General features: G+C 39.0%; 1 protein-coding gene across 1 annotated transcript in view; it reads left to right on the plus strand.

Moving 5' to 3' along the window:
* Positions 1–15,892, plus strand: part of PRKN (parkin RBR E3 ubiquitin protein ligase) — a 1,046,212-nt gene that overhangs the window by 484,777 nt on the left and 545,543 nt on the right. The window lies entirely within an intron of this gene.

Raw genomic sequence — 15,892 nt, forward strand, 5'->3', positions numbered from 1 at the left:
ATAAGGACTAGATTTGAATTTCAGGTTGGGAGGCAAAGACCAAGTAGAAAAACCTGAGCCTATTGAATCTTCAGAGTTGATGGCTGAGAGTAGAACTCCTTACTTTATTCAGATGAACAGAATATAGCTTTATTCCACATTCTCTGAGGTTGGCTAGAAGCTCAAATTGCAACAGAGGGATCCTAGCCCTGATATCAAGAAGAACTTTTAGTGAAATGCCAAAGTGAATTGATGAATAAAGTCAAAGAATCCTCCTTGTTTCCAGACTTTTAAACAAAGACAGATAAATACCCTCAGCATTTCAGTGTTGTCTCTCTCTAGTCTTGGGAGAGTGTTAGGTGGCCTTTTAAAGTTACCTTAAGCTCTGTGATTTCGTGGTTAGTGGGTATTATTAACACTCCTAACATAACACTTCTATCCTTTAATAAATTTAAATAAAAATATTGACAAATAGAAGCCCCAAATCCTCAACAGCATCTGTTAGACAAACTTGTATTCAAGAAGGGATAAAAATGAGACTTTTTTTTTGCTGCTGGATTTTTAGTTCCTGCTGTGATAGGGAACACCACAATATTGCCTAAAATGCAGCTTTCCAACACCCCCCCGTAAGGTGAATGAATTGCAACGAGCTAATGGTTTCAACTTGCAAGAACAGCTGATTTGTCTGGTATTTCAGGAAAGGAGCTGGGGAGTCCTGAAACCGAGAGCTCGACAGGTCTGCAAGCACTGAGGAGTTAAAATCACGTCTCAGTTTTTCATAGGAGAAAGGAGTTTTTCTCTGAGTCAGAATGCAGCCTGCCAGCCAATGTTTAAAAACCTTCCATTAGAGTTGGTAAAGATGGCGTTAAGATACGTAGTATTGATCGTACTGTCTTACCCCAAGCATTGCTCTCCATTCTTCCTGCTACTAAGCTATCACCTTCGTATGAGTAACTCACAACATCCACCCAGAGAAACAAACCACTTCCCAGATGCACAGGGGGATGATTGCTGGAGAAGTAATATTGTCTGTTGCAATAAAATTTTTCCTCTATTTTAAGGGGATTTTATAAATAGAAGCTATTGTATTCAATTAGATTTAAGTGTGTGTGTAGAACCAACCACTTGACTGAATGAGGTCCCTTCGTATATAAGGCAGCAAAGGAATAGTCTGTGTGTAAAATAAAGGAAGAGGCCCCCTCCTCTTACAGTGAAGGGTTCATACATAGGGATTTCATAAATACCTGCATAAGACACACCAATACTTTATGTTGTACTTTGCTAATTGTTGTGGTTTCTTTTTTTTTTTTTCTGCAAATGCTTTCTTTTCTAATTTAGAAGTGATTCACTCACAAAAACTTAAAAAAAAAAAAGAATGTTTTTACCCTCATGGTTAGTAAGATTTTGGTTTAATTCTTTCCAGCATCTTGAGTTTGCCTAAATATTTGCATGTATACCTGGGAGGGGGGGGGCATGTGCGAAATGTAATCATATTGTATATACAGTTTTGTATCTGGCTTTTTCCACTTCACATTGCATCATGAGAAATTTTCCCTGCTATGATATATCCTATGAAAACAAGTTGTGTTTTTTGTTTTAAATAGGTACCTAAGATTTCATCATTTGGGAATACTCTAATCATTTCCCTATTGCTGGTGATTTGAATTATTTCTAATTAAAAATATTAAATTAAGTAACCCTTAAATCTAGATCCCTTTCCAAAAATCATCGACTGCTTGTTTTGAATCTAAGAATAGTGTCTTAGAAATGGTAACAGAAGGTCAGTGTTAATGGACATGTTTAAGGTTCTTGATGCATATCGCCAAGTTTATTTCCATTTTAGACCATGATTGCCTATCAGAGGGTTCCCGGCTGCATCTTTTCCAGTATTATGTTCATAGTTTTAGTTTTTGCTTATTTGCTAAACGACATTAATTTTGTCATTAATATTTTTTTTAATTTTTATTGGCAAGTTTGAGCATTTCTAACTTATTTGCATTTTCTTTTTTCTTTTTTTTTGTTTATTTGCATTCTCTATTGTGAGAGTAAAATGCAGGACTTTCTCAGTATGAAAGCTTTAGGAAGAATCTGAAGAAAAAAAAAGATGGACTCTGCAGTTACTTTCTCGTTCACTTAAATATCAGTGTGTCCTTTATTAATATAAGGTTTTCTGACCTGTGAATGTATGTTTCAATGTATTTCTTTGGTTTGGGTTTTGAAATATCACATCTTTCTGGAGGTAAATCAAGTTATTTAATTACAGAATTGAAAATACAAATTGGGGTATCTATTTATATTTTATGTTTGTTTTATTTATTTTTGTATGTACCGTAATCATCCATCATTAGTCAAATTAGGCATCATTAACTACATAATAGATTAAAACCAGAGGATTAATTTCAATTGCACTTGTTGGTCACTGGCATATGGGAAAGTGATTGACTTTTGCATATTAACCTGGTATCCTGTAACCTTGCTGTAACCGCTTATTATTTCAGGAATTAATCTGTGGATTCTTTCAGGTTATCTGCATAGATTATTATGTCATCTGTGAACATGCGCAGTTTCATGTCTTTCTTCCCTATCCATATCCCTTTATTTCTTTTTCTTGCTTGTTTGCATTAGCAAAGCCATCCGGTGTGATGTTGAAAAGGAGTGGTCCAGAAAGGACCCACTTGCCTTGTACCTCATCTTAGTGGGAAAGCTTCAGGTTTCTTTCCTAGTTTTCTGACAGTTTTTATCATGAATGGGGGTGTTGGATTTTGTTGAATACCTTTTTCTGTGTCTACTGATATTATCATGTGATTTTTCTCTCTTAGTCTGGTGTTTAGCCTGTTTTAGTCTATGATGGATTATATTAATTTATTTGAGTGTTGAATCAGCTATTTATACATGGGTTCAATCCCTCTTGACTATTGTATATCATTCTTTTTAAGCTTTTCTGTATTTGATTCGCAAATATTTTCTTGACGATATTTGCATCTATGCTCATGAGAGGTATGTGTCTGTAGTTTTCTTGTATTGTCTTCGTCTGGTTTTAGCATCAAGGTAATTTTGGCCTCATAGAATGAGTTAGGAAGTATTCATTCTGTTTCTGTCCTCTAAAAGAGATTGTAGAAAATTGGTTGCAAGGTAGAAATTTTATTTATTGTTGTGCTTTACAAACATACGATTTTGTATACAAAGAGATTAATATCTCTTTCATCTACATTCTTTTTTTTTTAAATCAGCCTTTTTTTTTTTAAAGATTTTATTTATTTATTTGAGAGAGAGAGAATGAGAGACAGAGAGCATGAGAGGGAGGAGGGTCCGAGGGAGAAGCAGACTCCCTGCCGAGCAGGGAGCCCGATGCGGGACTCGATCCCGGGACTACAGGATCGTGACCTGAGCCGAAGGCAGTCGCTCAACCAACTGAGCCACCCAGGCGCCCTCATCTACATTCTTAATAAGTGTCTAATAACATATTCAAGGGTCTCCAACACCACTAAGCCAACTTTTTGACTTTAGGAAAATAACACAATCTCTTAGGCCTTCAGGTTCCTTATAAAGTCTGAGAATTGCAGTAGGTCATCTATAAGTTTCCGGCTGGTTTTAAAAGCTTGCAAGAGGTAGGAACAGTGCTTGCTCACAGCTTATAAATCGATCGTATCATTTGAGAAAACACTTGTTTGTGGTCCTGCCTGCTGACAAATGCAGAAATAAAAGATGAGGTTTTCAGTGACACTCATTTCCACAGCCCACATTTGTGGTTATAATATGTAAAGGTCTATGTGTCTAACAGATGTGTTATTCATTTCCAGATATTAGGCTTAAAATTTTATTCAGGTACGTGGTTTGTGTCTTTCGAGTTTACCTTGTATATAAAATATTTTCCCCTCTCTTGGGGCACCTGGGGGGCTCAGTCAGCTAAGCATCAGCCTTTGGCTCAGGTCATGATCCTGAGGTCCTGGGATCAGGCTCCCTGCTCGGCAGGGAGTCTGCCTCTCCCTCTCCCTCTGCCCCTCCCCCTGCTCATGCGCACTCTCTCTCTCTCTCTCTCTCTCTGTCAAATAAATAAAATAAAAATAAAAAATAATAAAATATTTTCCCCTCTCTTAGAGAAGTGAGCTATTTGAGAACCACAGTAGCCTGAGGTTTTACATGAACCAGCAGATTCCCATCTGCCATCCAGCCACGCGGTCCCCTCTACCCACAGTAGTGAGTTGATCTGCAGCCACTCAAGGTTATCAGTTGATAGTCTTACGTTTATGAACTAAAAGTAGTGAACTGAACAAAAAGAAAAAAAAAAGACAAACCCAAAAAACAAAAAACAACCAAAAACTTGAGCCAAGAACAGAAAGTACAGCACTTGAAGGCAGAACGGCGATGTTGTTATGTATTTCCTTTTTTTCCCCCAAGTTTTTATATAAATTCCGATTAGTGAACATACAGTGTAATATTAGTTTCAGGTGTAGAATTTAGTGATTCATCACTTACATCATAATTTTGTTATGTATTTCCAATAGAAATTCCATCAGAAAGGCTCAGAACACTCCTCGATAGCTCAGTTCGACTTAGGAGTGGCAGTCTCTGCCCTGTGAAAATGACAGGGCCAATGGCACGGTGAGATTTGTGTGCTTTCCCTGACCAGTATGTGTATCTTGCAACACACCCTGCCTGGGGGAAAATGGTATTTCTGCTTCTTGAATCTTACTTTGCAATATTATTCTTAAAATTTTAAATGTAAAATTTGAAAATTACAAAACAGAAATTATTAGCGTGATACCATTTGGCAAAAGAGAAAGAAATCATCCCCACCCTTCTGCTTTGCTCCTTCTGAGGCTGCCTAGTGAATTCCTGCACGTTTTTCCACCTTTATCTGCCGTTCTTCAGTTTACAAAGCTGAAGACAAACTAAAAAAAATAACCATGTTTGCACAGCCAAGATTTAACTTTCAAGAAACAGGTTTTAAATCTCAGCTCCTAGTAGGACATTAAATCTAAGAACTGGTACTACCTTATAATTTTCCTCAACTTTTCCAGTAAAGACTTATGTTTTTGATGTCATTGTTGTGTGATATAAATGTATTTTTATAATTTTCTTGCTTTCAAATTTGTCTTAAAATTCATTCAGCCTATTGAAGTAATGCTGCCTTGGGATTGCAGACTTAAAAGATTTACTTGGGTTTGGAGATTAGTAAAGATTTATCTCTAAGTCCATTTGTACTTGCTCTTGGTATCCTGGGGGAGAGTGATTTAACTATCATTTGGCAGTATTTTAGTATGCATTCATTCATTCATTTAACAGAGATTTTAAAAAATGGGGATCTTAGTTACTTTCCTTTGAATACATTTGTTATGTCTTAGGCTTCTCTCAATTCACACTTTAATTTTAGTTATATTTGGCATTTATGCTGTGATTTAGAATTAATATACAAGTTCTTTTTCTGTCCAATTTCAAGACATTGCTTAACAGTTATATTTTATCAACTTAACCGTTTCTTGACATTTTGGCATTAGATGGGAACTGATGGTTTTATACATTCATCGGGGTCTGAAGAGCATCTTCAGAGACTCCAGATATAGCCACATATAATTTAACTGAAATCTTTAACATGGCCTCTTTCAGTAAATGGCTTTAGTTCTGTAATGGAAAAAGTGTTGGATTTTGTGTGCGTGTGCGTCATAGCTCTAGAGACCTTCTTTGTGCCGACAGACCTATTTATTTCTCTTATTAGAGAAATAGCTTGTATACTCTAGGTAATGTAACATGCCAGGAACAAAAGATAGTTTCGTATAAGTAGGGGAGAATCTCAGAACGTCTGTTTTACATAGCATTACAGAGAAAGGTAAGTCAGAATAGCACATTTATTTCATAATAAACAGGAGTCTGTTATAGAGTAGCATGGAATGTCTTTTACCTTTTTAAGATGAAACAGGGAACTTCAAAGATACATCTTCTAGTTTGAAGCAGGCTACTTCACACTGTGCTCCAGACCTCACGGGAGTTAGCTCTCTCTGCGTATGCTGGGAGTGATTTCTTTCCTGAAAGAGGGTGTGTGGCACAATCTTGAGAGAGAACTGCTATAAACCCTTCCGGGATGGAGAGTTCTTCCTATGGGTGAAGTCTCTCATACAAGAAATTACATTGGCTCTTTGAAATGAAAAGGAAGGTAGTGCTTAATTACCTATAATTCTTTCACTAAATTTATTTCAGATTATTCGCGTATCTGTCTTATAGATGAAGAAATTGAGGCTAGGACATTGTAAAAATTACATCTGGTCACACCACAAGGAGGGAGTTGAATCAGCCTGTATGTGAGGTCCCTGGAGTTGGTGCTGTCTCTCTCATCACACCTGACCCCCTGCAGGTCTGGGTTTCCTCTGTGGAGTAAAAGGCAGGGCTGTCTGCTAGGGCTGGAAGGTAGCTTTGCATATGAAAAGGAAAATATTAGCAGTAATGTGAGATACAAAGACCGTTGGAAAACCAGTAAGAGCTGAAACGTCTGAGCTCTATACAAGCCCATCTGCCTTCTGGGGTGCAGGCGCCACAAGGTCACGATCCAAGCTTGGCCGATGCACAGACATGCTGATGCTGCATGTCCCCCACGAGCCTTTGCATCAAAGAGATTTCAATAAATATTTACTGATTTGAATTAAAGTAAATTTGCTTTTATGCAGAGCAACAAACAGAAAGCAAGTTCTTTCTATGGAACACTTTCCTTTTAGAAAACCCCCTCTGTAAGAGTGCACGTATCATGATGAGCACGGAGTGAGGTATACAAGTGTTGAATCACTGTATTGTACACCTGTAACTAATATAACACCCTAGTAATTATTCTGGAATTTAGAAATCAAATAAACAAATGGGGAAAAAAAAAAACCCTTCTTCTGAATTTAATAGAATTTTCCAAAACTGAATGAAACAACTTAATCAGAAATCAATGGAGAGTTTTACGGTGTTAGTAGGAGTAAGGGGAAAAGTCAAATTTTGAAGTCTAACCTTAAGATATAGATTTCTCAGCTATATTGTTTGGGGTCAGTTACTTATGAAAACAGAAGAAATAGTTTATCAACACTGATACTTTGAAATATGAGCCGTGTCAGTTTTAATGTCAGTCAGTGACCTTCATATCCTGCAGTGAACCCTGTAGATTTCAACTGCAGGGGGCTGCATCAGCGGGGTGTCCTGGAGATGTTACAGATGCTTGTGCATGAAATTCATCTGCCTCACCTGTATGTGAGGTCCCTGGAGTTGGTGCTGTCTCTCATCACACCTGACCCCCTGCAGGTCTGGGTTTCCTCTGTGGAGTAAAAGGCAGGGCTGTCTGCTAGGGCTGGAAGGTAGCTTTGCATATGAAAAGGACAATATTGCAAATGCTCTTGGACCAGTTTTGTATCCGTTAAGGTCAACCGCGCATGTTGTAAATGTCTGGATTTTAAGCAGTTCATTTTCTGATGGTGGAGGTTAGGAAGCAACCATCTCCATAAAGCATCCAAGTGGCTTTGCTAGAACTTTGTTGACGGCCACACATTATTTTTAAGGTCCATTTTCATTGGAAATAAATAATCACATAGTTTTTAATTAGCAATATTTTACTTAGAAAAATGTATGTGGCTCGTTCATTTGTTTTTAGGTTTTTTTTCTTTTAGATTTTAATTTATTTGAGAGAGAGAGAGAGAGAGAGAGAAAACATGAGCAGGGGGGAGGGGCAGAGGGAGAGAGAGAGAGATTGAGAAGCAGACTCCCCGATGAGCAGGAAGCCCAGACGTGGGGCTCAATCCCAGGACCCCGGAGATCATGACCTAAGCCGAAGGCAGACACCCAACTGACTGGGTCACCCAGGCACCCCTTGTTCATTTGTTTTTAGTTGCAGTTTTATCTTTGTAATTAGCAATTGGTTATAAATTTGGTGAGGGCAAGAAATTATTTCCACTGCAAATTATTTGTGCTGATTTCATACCCTTGGGAAATTTCTACCTGCTAGGACATGCTTAGTGGTAAGCAATGACATGACCTACCTTTCCCTCTGCAAACGCCATTGATGTAGCTGCTTATTCCCATGACCTGTAGAAGTAAGTATTTGCAGATTTGCCCCTTGTTGCTTCCACAGTTTGTAGAGTTAGTAACAACCAAACAAGCAATAGTCTCAATCACCTGGAGTGCAAGCAGAGTTATTTATTGAAGTAAGGGTCACGACGTGTTGTTCCTGTTTTTTGTTAATTTGGCAGATTTCACGTCAAAGAAAGCATGGCCTCCACTCCTCTATCTGCAGCATGCTGGAAAAAAGTCTCCAGGGTTTCTAGATCCAGATATACATTTCCACAGCACTGAGGGCTCCTCCGTGTACGGGTGTGACAGTCCTCACACCGTCACATGCACACGTTAGTGTGTGGAAATGGTGTCCTCTGACACCAGTATCACGGGGAAAGCCAATTCATGCGGACGTCTGCCATCCTTAGCACCTTCTCTAACATTAGGGAGGACTGAAAAGTCAACCTGTTCACTCACTAGGTATTTGCGGAGCTCATCTACGACTCAAGTGAACTGTTCTAGGTGCTTACAGCTGATGGGACGTGGGGCGGACAGATGACAGCTGTATATGCCGGCAGTGAGTGGCGTGGTGGAAAAGGGCTGGCTCGGGCAGGGCAGAGTTTGATAACACCCGAGGGCTTTCTCAGTGTGTCATTCCCCCAAACAGGGACCCCAGCTTCTTTTTTTTAAGGCCAAGTCTTTCCAACGATTCTTTAAACTTGGTCGAGACAGCATTAAAAAGAAAAAATACATGGAATAATTTGTGTGAGTTTAAGCCGAGCATGCACTAATTGGCCTGCTCCCTCTTCTTTTACACTCGGTCAGCTCGCTGCTGACGTTGTCTGCTGCCACACCTCCTTCCTACCTGTTCCCCTGGAAATGACCAGACCTTAACTCCCAAAGCCTAACTCTGACGCCTGGTGCTGCCCTTGCCAGTCTCCAGATCTGGTTCCTTCTCCCGGGCTGAATGAAAGTGTTCTCTGTGGTATTTTCTGACTGTGTAGGATTGTTTTCATATATGCTCAGGCCAGACCCACATGCACACCAAGATAATCTGACCTAATTATATATTCCACCAGGCTAGGACTGCCCAGGACAGCGGAGGTTCAACAACGGGTAACAATTTCTACTGCTCTGTTGACATTTGTTAGATATTTTGCATGTATATTGATCACTTTGCCTCTCTGAGATAAATGTTATGCCCATTGTACAAATAAGAAAAATAAAGTACAAAGAGTGTATCTTACTTGCCCAGAGAGGGTCACATTGCTCTAAAATAGAAAGCATGGATCCGTATTTGTATTTGTTCCACAATGATACTGACAGCAAAATCCCTGCCCCTAGTTAGCGACCATACTGTGTGGCCTCAGGAATATGTTTGTTGCCTCAAAAAAAAAAAAAAAAAAAAGATCATTAATTGTGGGAAAGAAAGAGATTGTAGCTAGAAGATAGAAATGGGCTGTGGAGGGGTGATTTCAAATAGAAGTTAAATGTTGAAGGAGTATTTGTGGAGTTGTGGCTATTGGTTTATTTGGGATTAATGGCACTCCAACTAATGTACAGGCAGCAAATGAGGGGCATGAGGGATAACTCTAGTCTGGGGTTTCTGTGAGGGTGGTTCCTTCCCTCCAGAGAAGGCATTGTGTGGGCCCCTACTGCTTAACAGGAGAGGCTATGATCAGGGTCCTAGGGCTGTGGAGCGTAGAGGAGCTCCCTGGGACAAATAGTGGGGGAGGCTTCAGGGGCAGCAGCTATGATGGGGAGCTGAGGAGGACGTGGTACCTGCTATGGAGCACGAGAAGACCCAGAGCAACTGAGCAGCCCACACGCTCTGTGGTCCCCCAGCAGGAGGGAGATTCCTCACTGGGGGTGGAGCCCTGCTCACTAAGATGTCACCTGAGGTCCTCAAGGAGAGATGTCCAGGATTGAGGGCACAGGGAAGAGCATGTACTGGATGACAAGTGGTGGTACCTCTCAGCCGGTCTTCATCTTTGTTCCCTCTGAATATCTCTGCTCCATTTAATCATCTGATTGCTCTTTTGTGTATTCCTCCCTGCAGAAGTATTTTGCTTAGCTGCCCCTTTAGTTTGTCTTGGGAAAATTATAAGTATTTTTACAGATATAAAATGATATTTTTAAGCCATGTCCTGTATTCAGATCCATATATATATATATATATATATATATATATATATATATATATAGTCACTTGGTTGTAATTAAGTGGAATCACAGAGATGGGGGAAAAGACTGTTAATAGTTCTGGATAAAGTGGTTTAATGTTGATGTTTAAAAGTGAACCTTGACTTCTTATGTCATACCATACATTAAAGTCAATATCAAGTGGAATTATGGATATAAATATAAACATTGAAACAAGAAAGCCTCTAGAATATAAAACAGTGTAAAGTCTTCGTGACTCTAAGGTAGAGGAAGATTTCTTATACAGGGTGAAAAAAATCAATTTATAAGGGAAAAGTTTGATAAATTTATCTACATTAAAATGTAGAACTTATCAAAAGGCACTTTAAAGGAGTGAATAGACAAGCCACAGAGTGGGCAATTTTGCAACACATGTAAGTGATCAAGGGCTCAGAATGTGTAAAGAACTTCTACACATTGATAAAAAAGACAACATGATAGAAAAATGGGCAAAATACTTTGATAGAAAAAAGAGATTATCCAAATGATTTATAAACATTTGCAAGTGGGAAATGCAAATTAAAACTGCTATCTGTTACTATGATGTACCCAACAGAATACCTAAAATCTAGGAGACTGACAAGCCCAGGTTCTGGTAAGGATATGAAGCAGCTGCACCTCCCATATGCTACTATGGGCTCGTAAACGGGATGCAACCATTCTAGAAAATTGATTGGCAGTACACCCTTGAAGATGAATGTACACTTATCATATGACCCAGTAATTCCACTTGTAGGTATAGACCAATCAGAAATGCATACTTATGTTCATCAGAAACACATGTAAGGAATATTCATAGCAGCATCATTAATGATAGCTAAAAACTTGACATAAACCAAGTGTCAGTCAATGACATCTTGTGGTATGAACATAAAAGACGATAAATGAATTGAACTACATGTAACTATGAGCATCGTGTTGAGAGAAAAAGCTGGGCACTAAATTCCACTACACTCTTCCCTTTCTTTGTCTCCATGATTTTTCTCCCTCCGCCTTTTCCTCCATTAGTTGTGCCTTTATGATGATGACCTTCCCTAACCCGTGCATTCCTTATTATTCTTGGAATGCTGTCTATCTGTCTCCAACACTATGTATTCAGTATTTTATTCAAAATGTATTTTTGTGTTACTTTCTTTTTAAAAAATTTAGAAATACAGTTTTCTGTAGTCTTCTTCAAAGTTGTAGTGTGACTAAAGCATTTGAAATTGTTACCACCTCCAATTAATATTTCTCTGTAGACCATAATGTTTTTGAGAAAAATCTCCCTCTACTAGGAGTAAGCTCAGAGATTTTGATTGAGACTATTCTCAATTCTATCTTTTTTTAAAAAAATGAATAAATATTACTGGCAGAATAAATATTACTATTAGCCCAAGTATTATCTTTTCCTTTACTCAAAGAACCTTTCTTTGACAAACATTTTTTTTATAAAACAGAACTTGCCAAATAAGTTATTTTTATTTATATGTATTTTGAAAGCTCCACCACATTTAGATGCAGCAAAACCAGAAGCTTTTCACAAATTCACTTCTTTATGATAGAAATATAAATTTATCTGATTAAAAGTAAGAGTTGTATGAAAAGACTCTTCCCACACGTTGAAGTATCCCAAGAGTTCAATTATAGATTCCACAATGGAAACCTTTTGTATCATTTCTCCTTTACTTTTGTAAGGCTTAGTTTAAATGTCTTCTCACAAACTTTTTTTTAGTGATTTATATCTACTTTAACCTTCAAAAGATGGAAGATTTAGGGTACTCCATTAATTAAATACTTTAATTAAAGATTGCAAACTGATTTTAAATAAAATACAAACAAATTTAGAAGGTTCTTGTAAAGTAGTTAATTCTGTTGTAGTATAGGGAAGGAAAAAAATATTTTCCCTCTATCCTAGTTTCTCCAGCTGGGGTACTGATGAAAGACAGACTAACAAGAGAAAAACAGACAGAAGCTCATTAACGTGTGCATCACACATATACATGGGGGTATCCAGAGATGAATATCTCAAAGGGGTGGGTAGAACTTGGGCTCATCTAGCAGCAAATTGTGGGAAGGTAAATATATGAGGGACTAATGGAAGATAAGGGCTCATTCCTGAAGCTTGTCATGTAGATTGTTCTGGTACTGTCTGTGGGCTGATAAGGGTCCAGTGATTAACTTCTGTCCTTCCTGATGGGTTACTGGGGAGGAGGAGTACCTTCACAAATTTATGTCCTGCTTTTAGGCAAGTAGGGGAAGGGGAAGAGCTTTTCTTATATCTCCTTCTTCTCAGTTGCCTTCAGCTCAAAATAATCCTATGACAGTGTGGCATATTTTGGCCTGTTTTAGCACCTTTCAGTAGGAAATTCGCAGTCTTTTTTAAGGCTGAAGTTTTCCTAAAAGTGTGATGGATGATGGGAAGAAAAGAGAGACAGTGCATACTGCCACCCTGAAGAGAGATTTTTTTTTTAATCCAACATCAGTTTTGTCATAACTCTGTTGTTCAGTTACTCCATGTAAAAATATTTGTAAATTTTGGCAGCTATAGTTTCTGCTTTGATTGGTGGAATATCACAGTTTGTTTGACACAATTATGAGTAACATGCACACCACAATTAATTCAAGCATGTTCCACAAGTTCCTAAATTTAGTAAGGACATTGTTTTCAACCATGATGTTATATTCCATCAAAATATATACTCATACTGTCACTTTAAAAACAAGGAATATATTCAATGTTGAACTTTCAACTGAATTACAGTAGAACTCACAATAATGTCAAATATTTTGCCATCAAGAGCATAAACTTCCAGAAGCTTTACTTTGAGTCAATGAATTACATGAAAAGAATAATTGGACAATTTTTGGAATTAACAGATTTTCCATTTTCATCGTGTAGTGGGGCAGTAATAGGAGACTATTCAATTTAACTCTTCATGAAGTTCTGCTAAGCAAACGAACACTAACCTTTCAAAAAGGTAACCTTCACTTACCTTTTTGTACATGCATAAGAACACCTGGAATCAAAACTGAGCAAATTAATTTAGAGCCGTCATTTGATCTAAATGAAAAGCCACACTTCACTGAGTAATATGCACATGTACCTTTTGAGCTGCCTCTGTAAAATCAAGCACAGCATTCTTAAAATAACCATGGACTTTGTAGTAGACTCTGATTCTACTGCAGCAGGCTCGTGTCTCTGGTCTTCCTCTGGTGGATGATATTTTAAAAGTCCCTCTGGTTGATGAAAAATGTGGGCTAACCCCTATGCAACTTGTATATTCATCATGAACTTTCTTGAGAAATAGAATTCTGTACTGTAATATTGTGGTTTATAATAAGAAATATATATTTGGTCTTTGTCCATTCAGAGCTTCTAAAACCCTTGGAATTTTCCAAGTGATGAGAGGAACAAAATTTTAAAAAAAAAATAAGTTCCTTTTGTTATGTTAATGAGATATGGGAGCTGGTTGTTTGGGGAGCCAACCATGAGCTGTAACCCTTGGAAATTTCAGTCCCACATCTGACCTCCAGGGAGAGAAGAGGGTCTAGAGATGGAGTTCAATCCCCAATGGCCAATGATTTGATCAATCATGCCTTGTAATGAAGCCTCCATAAATACCCAAAAGGATTATATTCAAAGAGCTTCTGGGTTGGTGAACATACGGAGATTTGGGGGAGAGTAGCATGCTCAGAGAGCATGAAAGCTTTGCACCCCTTTCCCCATACTTTGTCCTAAGCATCTCTTCCATTTGACTGTTCCTGAGTTACATCCTTTCATAACTAAACTGGTAATTTAATAAGTAAAATGTTTCTCTGAGTTCTGTGAGCCACTGTGGCAAATTAACCAAACCCAAGGAGGGGGTCATTGGAACCTCCAGTCTATAGAAGGTGGGTCAGAATCTCTGATCTATAGCAGGTGGGTCAGAAGTCCAGGTGACAGGGGCGCCTGGGTGGCTCAGTTGGTTAGGCGACTGCCTTCGGCTGGGGTCATGATCCCGGAGTCCTGGGATCGAGACCCGCATCGGGCTCCCGGCTCGGCAGGGAGCCTGCTTCTCCCTCTGACCCTCTCCCCTCTCATGCTGTTTCTCTCGCTCTCACATAAATAAATAAAACCTTAAAAAAAAAAAAATCCAGGTGACAGCCTGGACATGGGATTTTGGAGGCATATTTTTATAGGACTGAGTCCTTAAACTGTGCAGTTTGATGCCGTCTCCTGGTAGATAATGTCAGAATGGAGATGTATTGGTGTCTGAGAATTGCCCGGTGTGAGGGGGAAAAACACGCACGCCATTGGCATCGGTACTAGAGTCTTACGTACTTAATATATACTTCCTGTTTTATCTTATTACTGTTGGCAGGGTTTATTCCAAAATAAATAACTGGTACCAACAATCACATTAATAGTTATGGATTTGTAATCAGAACAGGATTAAAAAGCCTTGCAGCAAAAGCCTTCTGATGACCTTCACGTGCTCTCTATACTGTCCAGCTTCTATTTTTTATACATTTCCTGTAATATAGACCTGTAATTACTTATGATTTCCATTGACCCCACCAACTGTTGGCCTGGTGGCTTCATGTATCTCATAGACCTCAGCCCAGTCCTGGCACAGATGGACACCATGTACCTTGCACGCCAGAGAAGATCACTTTGTACAGATAAATGCCTCTGAACTGGAGTCCCCACATCCTACTTGCAGCCTCTCTCCTCCTCCTGCCCAGGTCACATGTCAGTGTCTATCAGTGACATGGGCTCTTCTGATGGGAAGAGATGAAAATGAGAGGGTGTGGTGAGCAGCGCTACAACCCAGAGAGAGCTCGGCCTTCCTGAAATTCTTTTCTTTCCTTTGGCTTGAGATTCTGCTAGGCTCATTCTACAATGCTAGAATGCAAGACGAAATCAGTAATGTTTCCTAAACTCTAGTCAGTCAAATTCATCTCTCTCTTCACTAGGTTAACCCCAGGTTGTGATGCTGCCACCACTGAGGCTGGGGGTTGTCCTGGGAGAGGGAATAATAACTCGTTTTACACACAAATAGGAGCAGAGGGCCATGTGTCCCTGTCGTGTTCTCTGTATTTATTAGTGAGAATTCCCTGTGATAAAGGGAATTATGCCTCTCTTTGTTCATAAACTACAGTGAGAAAAAAGAAAATGAGGTTCCTGGGTGGTGCAGTTGACTAAGCATCCAACTCTTGGTTTCTGAGAGGTTATGACTTTGAGCCCCACATGGAGCTCCTCGCTCAGCATGGAGTTGGCTTGGAGATTCTCTCTCTCTCCCTCTGCCCCTCCTGCTTGAGAGCACTCTCTCTTTTCCCCTCTCTCTCTCTCTCAAATGAATAAATAAATATAAAAAATAAAAAAGAAAGAAAGAAAAGCAGGCTGCCTACCAGGTAGGTGAGGAATTGGTACTTGGTTTTCTTATGTCTGCAGAGTGACTTCGATTCCTTGTTCTGACACAGACACTTTATTCCAAGCAAGACAAATTGCCTTTCTGTCTCCAGCAAGCTGCAATCCTAGATTGTTCCAGCACTGACCCCTTTGCTAATGGTAACTAACCCTCATTCCACATCACTTTCCCATTTCGCTTAAAACTCCTCTTTCAGAATGCCTCTTTTGGTGAAGCCTTTTCCTGGTTGTTTCTCTCTCACGGATATAGAAATGTGTACAGACAGTTAATCCAAGAGTGATTTACAGGCATGTACTGGTCTGAAAGCA

This window comes from Neomonachus schauinslandi, chromosome 8 (genome assembly GCF_002201575.2).
Source record: "Neomonachus schauinslandi chromosome 8, ASM220157v2, whole genome shotgun sequence".
Classification (NCBI taxonomy): domain Eukaryota; kingdom Metazoa; phylum Chordata; class Mammalia; order Carnivora; family Phocidae; genus Neomonachus; species Neomonachus schauinslandi.